The following is a 10,467-nucleotide window of genomic DNA, read 5'->3' on the forward strand; positions in this document are numbered from 1 at the left end:
CTGAGAAAATGAAACTTAAGAACAACCAATGACAGGCAAGTAGACTTTCCCACAGAAGACAGATGCTCAAGCCATAGCCAATCAGTTTCCTTGCTTTGCTTCTGCATCTTTTCTATCAAAAGCTCTTCCCCTGCTCCTGTCCTGTCTGGGAGTGCTCTTAAGCACTTGTGGTTTGGTGCTGACTAGTTGTAATCTGTACACGCAAACGCTTGAAAATTTTAATGCACCTCAGTTTACCTTTTAACAGAGCTTAACGTAACTAGAAGTTTCTAAGCAAGACTTTCAATGCTGAATTGATACTTACAAACTCATTGATCAACAGATAAAAATATTTTGGGAAATGTTTCTTTAAATATTTCCAGAGGTATTTCTTTCATAAATTCCTCCAATGTTTAAAATACTGTTTTCAAATTCTTCCTTAAGTCTACTTAAAAAGCCTCCTGAATTGGTTTAAAGCTGGCCAACCTCAAATTTTTTTTGTTCCTGTGGAGTAGGAACATATCTAGTCACCACTTTTATCAGAATATTTTAGAATTTAGGGGCACCTGGGTGGCTCAGTAGGTTAAGCATCTGCCTTTGGCTGAGTTGTGATCCCAGGGTCCTGGGATTGAACCCCAAGTCGGGATCCCTGCTCAATGGGGAAGTCTGCCTCTCCCTCTCCATCTACCTCTTCCCCTGCCCATGCTCTCTCTCTCTCTCTCTCAAATAAATAAATAATCTTTTATTAAAAAAAGAATATTTTAAAATTTAAATATCAAAGAAAATACGGAATGTTCCTAGAGAGGGTTGTTCTTAATAAACTGAATGAGAATAAACTTGGCAGGTAAATAGTCATTAGAAACGGGATTAATTCACACCAACACATTATGGTAGTTAATTTAGAACCTGTGGGTGAGAAGAAAAAAAATGTGAGGCCCTATCAAGTTTACTGTGTGACAGGAAGCACAAAGTGCAGATCAAAGGCCCCACAGTGAAATCTGGGAAAACTTAGTTAACCCTCTTCGGTGAAATTTAGAGCAAAGCCCATGGTTCCTTCAGCAGAGAAACCTATTTCCATGTTAGTTCATAATTTTTTAATAACAACTTTTTGTAATAATTATTTTCTAGACATCCAAAATTGAGCAAAATGCTCCAATATCTTTTTTTTTTTTTTTTGGAGAGAGAGAGTGAGTGCGAATGGAGGTTGGAGGGGGAGCAGAGGGAGAGGGAGAGAGAATTCTAAGCAGGCTCCATACCCAGCACTTAAAGCCCGACCTGGGGCTCAGTCTCATGACCCTGACCTGAAATCAAGAACCAGCCGCTTAATTGACTGAGCCACCCAGGCACCCTAAAATGCTCCAATATCTTGAAGACACATCAGTTAGCTTTGTGTAGATGATATTAATTTTGAATACAAATATCTGCTTTAGACTATCATGTATGTGAAAGGTATGCAGGTGGTCCTCACTTTGCACAGCAGTGCAGAACCATAAAAAATGATTGTACGAGTTGAAACTGGGAAAGTGATCCTAAAACAATGGGGGAAATTTATCATTGTTTCATAACCTTTAATTTTTTTTTGCAAAAATATTAAAAAACTCTCTGATTTGGTTATAAATCTATAGAGAAATGAACAAAATATTAAAACTATTATTTAGTGCGCTGTTATTTAAAAATTAGAAACAGAAAATTGTTTTATTTTTGGAAAAATCTTATCAAGAACTGTTTGAACAGTGCTTGCTTTCTTTTTGTTGTGTAACTTGTGACATAGAGTATTTGGCTTGGTAATTATTATACTCTTTTCTAAGTTTGGATCAGCTTTCAACAAAATATTGTTTGTGTTGTCAAGGTCGTGAAATATCTTCGAGAGTTTCTTTAGTGTGAAGTGTTTTTGCCAGCATCACTTCCTCTGGGGCATCTTTATACCCTTCTTCACAAGCACCCTCCTCATTGATGCCAGTAGGCTCACCTTCGCTGTGTTCCTCGGGCTGTGTATGCATAGTCTGTTAGCAGCACTGTCAACATTTCCACGGTCAGCTCTTTCGTCTAAAATTTCATTTATGTACAATTCAAATCTGGCAAAGTTATTTTCAAAGTGAGGTAGAAGTTTCTACCATATTGCATGCGTTTTGCTTGCTGCCATGAAGCTTGAGTATTCTAGTTGCATGCTTTATGTTATGTATCTTTCCAAACTCAGCTAAAGAAATGACATGATGTCCAATTGAAGCTTCAGGAGTCTGTCCAAAAGTCCATCTAAGATAAAAAGATTTAAAAGTTGAAATACCTCCTCAGTCCAGAAGCTGGCTTAATCAAGTTGTGTTTGGTGGTAGAAAGGTGGTAGAAATTTTTATGCAAGTGCCCTAGAAAATTAGAGTGATCTAGAGTAATGTCCACCAGTATTAGTGCTTTAAATGTTCTAGATTATTTTGCCTTTTGTATCTCTCTACCACTGGGAGATAAGGAGGCAGCACGACTACATTTTTGTTGTCTATGCATGAGTAGCAGATATACAGTGACCAATCACTAACAGACTTTGAAAGAAAGAAATGACATGATTTGTTACTGGTCATGATTTGCATCTGTTATTTACATAGTGATTTGTGGAGTGAAGAGATAGCAGCCGACTGTTCTTTATGCCGTCACTCACAGTTAATATATGCTGGTAGCTGAAATTTGAACAGTGTTTTCAGGGGACTGGTGTTATTTAATTAAACCAGAATAACTGAAATACTGTTCAAAATGAAAACTACTTTTACTAAGCTTAACAAATTTATCTGAGGATTCTGTACTTAATTTTTCTTTTCATAAAAATGTGTTCAGCTGCTTATTTATTTATTTATTTTTTCCAAATGATGGCATGGAGCTTTAAAATGTAAGAAATAATTTTAACTTGGTAAACTTAAAAGTATAAATTATTTTAACTTCCTTACACTAATAAGGAGGATAGTAGGTGGAATCTGCCTTCCATCCTTATGTGCAGCTCAGGAAGGCAACAGGAAAGGAAGATTTATTTCCATCTCTGCCTGCATATGGTCGGCCAAACGGCCACTAAAGATTGCATCTCTAGTGCTCTTGCATGTATAACAGACAACCGCACTTTGGACTAAACATGGACCTTCACTATGTTAGCCAGCCTGGAGTGGAGTCTTGAAGAAGAAAATATGCCCATAATTACATGCATAGCATCCTTGAGAAATTGTGGAAATTTGGGGGAGTAGGTAATAGGCCCAGGGAAAAATCCTTCTTCTGGCAAATCAACAAAAAGGAAAGTTTTCTTTCTAGGTTCTAGTTAGAACATTTTTTTAAGACAGGTTTCCTGAGATATAATTTGCACAACATAAAACTTCCCCATTGTAAATGTACAGTTCAATAAGTTTTAAAAACAAGGAACACTTGATAAATTTGCATGTCATTCTTGTGCAAAGCTATGCTAATCTTCACTGAGTTGTTCCAATTTTCATTCCAATATATACTGCCAAGTCAAGCACTCTCAGAATTTTAATTTTTGGCAGAAATTTGCCATCTAATATTTTTCAGAACATAGGGGAAGGAAATGTTAGGATTTATTTTTATGATGGACATTGTATGTATATTTAATATTTATTTGGGAAGCATTTAAGATAATATATAGATAGATAAATAACCAGATTCAACCAAAATGTACTGAATCTTCATGTTAGTTTTAGTATGTAGTTGTAATCCATATTTTATTAGTGAAAGAAGACATTTCCTCAAGGTTAAGAAACTCGAGTGAGGGAAAAGACTGGTACATTTTGGACCTGGGATGTGATCTCATATCTTCTGACTCACATTGCATTGGGATAGAAGTTTCTCTATCTGGTGATGTTCCATCAACTATGGTAATAATAGGTATTATTTATTGTGGCCTCACATAAGCCATTCTAAGTTCTCTGCATGTGGCATTTCATGTTGTCCTTATGAGAGCTCTCTAAGGTAAATGCTATTATTTTCAGTAGTGCATAGATGAAGAAATTGAGGTACAGTGACTTTAGGCACACTGTCCAAAGTCATAAAAATAATAGGGGACACAGTTGGGGCCCTAGTTCCAGAGTCCATTATACTCACTTCACATTGTCTCCCCTAATATCCACTGAGCACCAAGGGAAAAGACAAAGACGGGTCTCTTGTTAGAATTTTCCTTCTGGAGTAGAAGGGCAAAAGAAAGAATGGGAAGGAAAACTTTCCATTACTCTCTGGACAGGATTTTCCAAGTATCTCACAAACTACATTCAAATAGTGAATCTTTTCCATGTAAAGATATCTATTTCTAAACTTTTATATTTTCAGATTTGAAGTCTTGATTTATGAATTTTAAAAAATTGAAATAATTTTCTAATATGCTAAAGGAGAATGGGAATTACAGACAGAAACAAATGTACCTAACATTGAGCTTCAGGATGGTTTTACATGTCGCTCTCTCTGCCTGAGATTGCTCTGTCCCCAGATATGACATGGCTGATCCCCTTACATCATTCCATATCTTTTCAAGAGTCATCTTCTTATACCTTCCTATTTATAGTACTAATCCTCCATATTCTGCTTTAATTCTGTTTTATTTTCTCTCTTGGACTACCTAGCCTAAGTTCAGACTGATACTTCCAACTCAAATTCCAGACTTCAGGGCTCTTGCTTAACCTCTTTTTAAAATTGTGTCTGCATCTTTATCACTGAGAACAGTGGTTTTTAAGGGCATGGTAAAATAAGAGAATGTCTCATCATTGCTCATTTTTTTTCTATCTACTGCTACACACGAAATAGTCTTAGAGTAACAATACTAATACTACCATCAATGATTACTGAATTACTAGCATTGTTTTGCTTTTGCTCTCTGTGTTATTTTTCATTTGTTACAGCTGTTCTATACCTATTGCCTGAGAATATAGCCATTTCATTCCATATTCACTGTCCCTGTCCCTCATTTAGTCTTCATGCCACAGGTAACTTTGTATTTATGCACTACCAGTGGTTACATGAGTGTCTCTCTAGTCATTTTGCTGGTCTGAAGGTTGTTCTCCAGTAGATTCCTTAGTAAGAGCTCAAGGGAACAATATTCCTGGAATTATTGCACACTGGTAAGAATTTACCTAAGCCCTTTGAACTGTACTCTTTTACCTTCATATTCTAGGTACCTAAAGTTTGTTTCTTCCCTCCCTCCCTTCCTTCCTTTCTTTACAAAGTCACTTAATTTTACTGCAATGTGTCTTTGTTGTTATGGCTCATTTTCTCAGCAATACTATGTACAGTTTCAATATGCAGTTTTACATCTTTTATTTTAGGAAACCTTTCTGCAATTACTGGATTTGGTATTTGTTCTGTTTCCTTACTTTTGGTTTCATCTCCTTTCTTCTCCTACTATCCATATGCTCAAATTTTTTTGCCTGTCTTCAGTATTTTTAACTTTCTCTTGATTCCTTCTTTTCTTTCATTACTTGTTCTAAAGTTTTTCTCTCTCACTTTTTATTTTGCTGAAGCTATCATCTGCTGCATTTATTCCCTATTTATGTTATTTCTCATTTTTGGAATTCACTCTTTTCTTATTTCTAATTATATCCGGAGTTATGGAACATTGTTTCTGAGCTTTTCTAGTTCTAATTTATGTTGTTTTCTTTCATGTTTTATAGCATTTTCTTAATGTTTCTTAGCTAGTTTTGAAATAGTAGGTTACAGTTTTGTTCTGTTTTGTGGGCATGTTTTTTGGCAGGCTTTTATTGTCTGCAGTACATTATTCTGCTTTTTTTCACTCTTTTTCTTATGATAACTTTCTTTGGGATATGACCTTGATACTTATGTTGCTCCTGTTTATATGAAATGAATTTTTCTAAGGCAGGGTTTAGGAAAGTTTATATAACTTTACAGAGCTCCCTCTTCTGTTGTTTTTATGTTGTTTAAAAATGTGGTAATGTGCTTTCTGTGATTTCATCTGGACTTTTCCCCTATTTTTCTTTGTTATTTCTATCCTGTTCAGTTTTGGTTCCCCTTCTAGCAATTTCTTTTCAGTGTGGGTTCTTGTCCTGGAAGGGCCAGTTCTGGTTGGCCATTTCTGGGAGTTAAAGGTGTTCTCTGTTCCTGGTTGTTCAGTACTTCTTGGAAGGGGAGAGATTATATTCACAAACTCCTTATACTTTCAGCTGCTGTTCCCACATTGCTCTCTACTTTCCAGTGAATATCTGTTGGCAGTTTTAGTGTCCTATTCTCAGACTCCGAAGATACTGCTCTGTTGCTTTCTTCCTCTTCCTCCTGTACAGATGCAGATATCATGAAGTTTTAAAGTTGTAGGTGGTTTGCCTCTGCCCCATGTATTTTGGAGTTTATGGGGTAACTATTCATCAAGTTTTATTTTATTTTATTTTTTAAAGATTTTATTTATTTATTAGAGAGTGAGCAATCGAGAGAGAGAGAGAAAGAGAGAGAGAGCACGAGCCAGGGCAGAGGGAGAGGGAGAAGCAGACTCCCCGCTGAGCAGGGAGCCTGACCAGACCACCTGGGGCTAATCCTGGGACTCTGGGATGATGCCCTGAGCTGAAGGCCGATGCTTAACTGACTGAGCTGCCCAGACACCCCTCATCTAATTTTATTTTATTTTATTTTTTAAAATAAAAAAAATTATTTATTTGAGACAGAGTGAGAGCGAGAGAGAGAGAGAGTAGGGGGGAGGGGCAGAGGGAGAGGGAGAAGCAGACTCCCTGATGAGCAGGGACTGGATCCCAGGACCCTGAGATCATGACCTGAGCTGAAGGCAGAAGCTTAACTGACTGAGCCACCCAGGCATCTCTCGAATTTTATTTTAAATGCTGTCCTGGCTTACTGGTTTTGCAATCTAAGTGCTCTGTTTTTATGTGGGGATTTGGTGGGATTAAAAGACTGCATAGCCACTTCTACCATCTTCCCAGAATCCTCCCTCCTATGTAGATTTCAACATGTACCTTTAATTGCATGGCAGCTATTGACTATCCTCAGTAAATTCTTTTTAATATTCATTGGGTTACATAATATGTACATATATATTAATATATTAAAGTCAAAAATTACCAGTCACTTAACTTGAGACTTTTAATGGTCTTTTATAGGTAGTAGTATTCTGGAAGACCCAGGTCCATCTTGAAATAAATTGATATGAATTTCAACTCAGAGTAAGTAGCAAATTCTTTTTTTTTTTTTCTTTATGACGATACAGCTTTCAGAGTCATAATACACCCTTGTAGAAACATTTTTATGGGGAAAAATCTCCATCTCGACTGATTGAATGCTCGGGTTTCCCTTTAAACGATCAAGTTTGAAGTGTTTTAAAGGACAGCTTTACTCAGATGTTGGAAATATGAAAAAGAATGAAAAGGAAAGCATTGCACTTACTTGGAGGCAATTCTTTTCCTTAGAGGTAGGGTGTTTGTTGTAGGCTATAGGAGACTATTGGCCTATTCATGGCATTAGTGATAGCCATTTCTAGACAAGGGAAGGCTTTCACAGATAACTGTTAGAGTGCTGTGAAATGATCCAAATTGGAAGGCAAGGAAATGAAAACGTGTACTTGCTTGAAAGACCGTGTATGCTCATAAAAATCTTTCATCCCAATCCCTGCAGATAAAAGCGATCTCCACATAATTTGCTAAAGCCCTCTTACTTCACTTTCACAGAGCAAGGAATCATGATTCAAAACAAGGTAGGTTTTTTTTTTTAAGTTGCTATTGAGATAACAAAAAAAAAACTCTGAATGTTCATGCAATTGGAATATTTCTTTTATCATGCCTTCTTTTTTTTTTTTTCTGATAACTACATATATGCTTTTTTTTTCTTAAAAGGAGGAAATGCTTAAGTGAATTCCTACTCCTTTAAGAGATCCCCACCCCCGCCCAGTACTTAGGTTTTGCATACTATGGACAGATTTCCAATGTAAATCTGGTTTTCTTCTTTTTTCTTTTTTTTTTTGAATAATAAGCAATAGAAAAGAATTCTTTATCCATTATAAAAGCGTACATGAATTTTGTCTCAGTCTGCTAAGTGTCTTTATTTGTTAACACAATCACAACCAACTGAGAAATGCTCCTATGTGCTACCAAGTACTCCTGATCCCAAGTACTCTTCAGTGTTAATTCATTTTTCCTTTAAATGAATTTGGATTCCTTTGGAGGGGGAAAACAGACTTTAAATTTTATTTATTTACTTATTTATGTAGTGCTTTTTGAGATGCCTATGTGGATGTGGATGCAAGAAATAAGAAAAAGCCTGTTCATTGATTTTTTTCCCCCACAGACATTTGGGGGCCAGGGAGAAATTTTCATTTTGTAGTTGCTATTAGGCATGAGTAACTGAGAATTTTACATGAGGAATAAGAGATGTGGTGCATCTGGACTTTTTTCAGGCTGATAATATTAATGAAAAATAGACTCATGGAAATAATAGTGTCTAGTATTTAACCTGATATGCAGATTGTTGGACAATATTATCCTGGATGGATGCATGTTTTTTGGATGCTCAAATCAAACATTCCTTAAGATTGAGCAGGTTTGGGGGGCACCTGGGTGGCTCAGTTGTTAAGCATCTGCCTTTGGCTTAGGTCATGATCCCAGGGTCCTGGGATCAAGCCCCACGTTGGGCTCTCTGCTCAGTGGTGAGTCTGCTTCTCTCTCTCTCCCTCCGCCTTCCACATACTCTGCTTGGACTCTCTCGCTGTCTCCCTCTCTGTCAAATAAATAAATAAAATCTTAAAAAAAAATAGTTTGAGCAGGTTTGGGATGACACCATTTACTCTATAGATTTAACCAAGATTTTACCAAAGTATAAAACCAACACAATATATTCATTTATTCATCCATTCAGTAAGCACTTATTAATCATGTGTGTTTTAGTTTAGTTGCAACATATGCTTCCATCCTGCTCTCTTCAAGTTTTGTTTATAGAGATATTTTTTACCTGAAGTATATGTTGCTTTGTTTTGTTTTTTGTTTTTTGTGTGACTATTTGAGCTGATAGTTATGGTGCCTGGTTCTAGATCTGTATTCTGCAATGAAATTTCAGTGTGATCTCTCACCAGATATTTAATCCATTTTCATCTTCCTGGGAAGAGGGGTTGAGGGGGGAACTGCTCTTACTTTCTGCTGTTTCTGGAAATGGGATTAGAGGAGGTACAAGTTAACCAGAACTTGGGAGGCATCTCACATTACTCAAAGGGATGATGCTGAAGAGTGACAATTATTATGAGGATCGATATCTTTTTTTAGACAATGAAGCTGAAAAAGATAACTAGTTGGCTTTTTGACTGTATTGGGTATGTACAAAAATTTACCTCAAAACAGGGGTTAGGTAATAGAAACAAATGAAAACTGTGAAGTTTTGCTAGGAATCAGCAAGATAAGCATGAGAAGTCTTTCTCATATAAACCTTAAAGCTTTGGCTCTAACCTTAGCTTTACCCACAAAACCAGGTGCTAGAGCTAAATGAGCATCTTTCCTTCCATCCTGCTGTCTTTTCCAAATTAGAGGAAACATTTCAAGGGAAAAGTGGTGGTGGTGGGGCACATATGATCAGTGTACCTTATGACTAGCCAAGAAAAAAAGAAATGATGATCACTTCTTCCTGCCAGTGGCATATTACAAGGGACCTGAAACAAAATAATATCACAAGGAAGGGGTTGCTCTCTAGTTGGGTCAGAGAAAACTTAGGAATTCTACCTAAAATATGAATTCCTAGAGGAAAAACTATATTAACATAAAAAGTTAATGATAGAATTGAAATTATCCTTTGATAGATATCTGCCTTGCTTATATATTTGCAATGATGTAATAAAGTATGAGAAATGTCCCCTACTGGCTTTGTAACAATGCGAGTGTTGTAATTAATTAAGATGATATATTGAAACATTGGCAAAGTTTAGTGTTTGTTAATACATATGTGGCACAATTTCAGCCAGGTTATTGTTGTTGTTATCTAATCTCAAAACATATGCTTTTTTAGGACTGTCATCTTTTTAGAATTTACAAAGGAAATAAAAATCAGGCTATTATCTGACTTTTGTTCCTGAAAAACTAAAGAGCAAGAGTCATTACTCATAACAGAATAATTAATTGGGTTTCCACTCTGTGCCAGACAGTGAGCTGGGATCTGGGCTCACTTAGATAAGAAACAGTTCTTTTTCTCATGGCACTCACAGTGTAGGGAAAGACAGGTAAACAAATCATTGCCATATAAGTTGATAAATGCTATAATAAATGTATGAACAGATGCCATGAACATAGAGGAGGGCGTATTTAAGTGCCTCCATCAGAAAGCAAGGGTTATCAGAGTAGCTGGTACATGCCTTGTAACAAGACTTCACAAAGTTGAAGAGGAAGGGAGAGGAAAAGCAACTTAAAAGCATTAGCAGTGGCAAAGATACACAAAGTTCAAATGAAGACAGGGTCAATTTGAGAAATAGTCTTGCTATGATGCCAAAGAGTTAGAATTTTTTTTTAAAGGTTTTCTTTATTTATTTGA

General features: G+C 36.3%; 1 non-coding gene across 1 annotated transcript; it reads right to left on the minus strand.

The window, feature by feature from the left end:
- Positions 1 to 3,357: 3,357 nt before the first annotated feature.
- On the minus strand, positions 3,358 to 3,467 carry LOC115937334 (U6 spliceosomal RNA). Its single transcript, XR_004072641.1, has one exon. It is a non-coding gene; the product is annotated as a U6 spliceosomal RNA (small nuclear RNA).
- Between the last annotated feature and the right edge of the window lie 7,000 nt (positions 3,468 to 10,467).

Source organism: Leptonychotes weddellii, chromosome 2 (genome assembly GCF_054177405.1).
Source record: "Leptonychotes weddellii isolate Sample4059 chromosome 2, ASM5417740v2, whole genome shotgun sequence".
NCBI classification, from domain to species: Eukaryota; Metazoa; Chordata; class Mammalia; order Carnivora; family Phocidae; genus Leptonychotes; species Leptonychotes weddellii.